This window comes from Olea europaea, unplaced genomic scaffold, assembly GCF_002742605.1.
Source record: "Olea europaea var. sylvestris unplaced genomic scaffold, O_europaea_v1 scaffold6129, whole genome shotgun sequence".
Lineage (NCBI taxonomy): Eukaryota > Viridiplantae > Streptophyta > Magnoliopsida > Lamiales > Oleaceae > Olea > Olea europaea.
Genome location: NW_019264481.1, coordinates 1 through 1,426, shown reverse-complemented (window position 1 = coordinate 1,426; position 1,426 = coordinate 1). Strand labels below are relative to the sequence as shown.

Genomic DNA, 1,426 nt, shown 5'->3' with positions numbered 1-1,426 from the left:
GATGGTTTCGTCCTCAAATAGAAAATAATACTCTAATAAAACCCCTTTCCATCTCATACGTACACTGATCATTCACACACTCTCCATCTTCTTCTCTTTGCAATTTTTTGGCCCTTTGCCCATTACCTTGGCATAAAACTCTTCAAATTAGTTTAGTGTGGTTTTCTCCTGACGACCAGTTTCGTGTATGGTTCATGTTTAGAAAACGTTACTAGTTTTCTTGAGCAGTTTCAATTTGATCAATAAAAAAGTTGCTTATTTTTATTTATATATCAAATTACAAAACTGTCAGATCAAACGCAGGGGTTGATCCCAATCCAGAAACATAAAATTCTCTTTTACTCCATCAATCAACACCAATACAAATACAAGGAAACACTGTTAGGCTTCTAGACGAAGCTATCATATAAAGAAATCAATAAGAACACCCAGTCTCCAAGAACAAGCCTTTGCATGCCATGTTTCTACCTAAACTGATCCAAGACACGATGGTTTCTGTTCATTGCGTCTAAATAGTTACCTCGACACATGCCAATACCTTCAAATAGTTTTAAAATCCAGAACCTGTTCAAAAAAGTTTCTGCATACCGAGCAATTGGCGACCCTGGATACTGTCCCATGAACCAACTTTGTTAAGAAATAGAAAACAGTGTATATGGTGAAGTTTATAATAACTTTTAAGCTAGGCAAATATGCTCAGTATATACGGGAATAATGCTGAGAACAAGAACAGAAGAAATTAAACAGCTGCAGGAAGTGTACCCTTTAAATTCTTCAATCGCTGCCAAAATCTTCATAATTCAAGCCCTCTGATATTGTGTTCAGCCTCTCAATATCTGGTTACAAGTAGGTTACTGATATTAGTTATATCCTTGATATTCCAAAAGAAATAATGTAGAATATCAAAAACTTTACCTTGATATTCCCCCAGAACACTAGGATCCATGAAGATTGTATCGGTTCCAAGAAATGGAGATCTAGAATAGCTCTCTAAAATATCTGAAAAGGGTAAATCATACAAATCATAAATATGAAAAATAAAATACCCGTGCATAAGAACCAAGGAGTTCCCTAGATTCACAGTAACATGTTTGGTAAGCTTAAAAGTCACTCTTTAAGTAACCTTTTTATTTGCCAAATATGTTTAAGCTCTTCTAGAAGGAACTTTTTTTCCTGATATTTTTAGTTCAAAAACTAACTTTTTCAAAAGTCTTTACTTTAAATGTACTACTTTTATTAAGCTTAGGCAACATACTTAAGACTGTCAAGCCATTGAATTTACACACACATCCAGTGCATGCGCATCAGAGTGTAGAGAGAGAGGGAGAGAGAGAGAGAGAGAACTAACCAGTACTATTAGAGAAATCAGCTGTCAAGTCAGATAAACTTAAGTTTCTGGGAATCTGTCCCAAGAATCCAAATGAAC

General features: G+C 35.0%; 1 long non-coding RNA gene across 1 annotated transcript; it reads right to left on the bottom strand.

The window, feature by feature from the left end:
- Positions 1-234: 234 nt before the first annotated feature.
- On the bottom strand, positions 235-1,420 carry LOC111389706. Its single transcript, XR_002701771.1, has 3 exons — positions 916-1,420; positions 763-836; positions 235-611 (listed from the first exon to the last, which is right to left on the bottom strand). It is a non-coding gene; the product is annotated as an uncharacterized LOC111389706 (long non-coding RNA).
- Between the last annotated feature and the right edge of the window lie 6 nt (positions 1,421-1,426).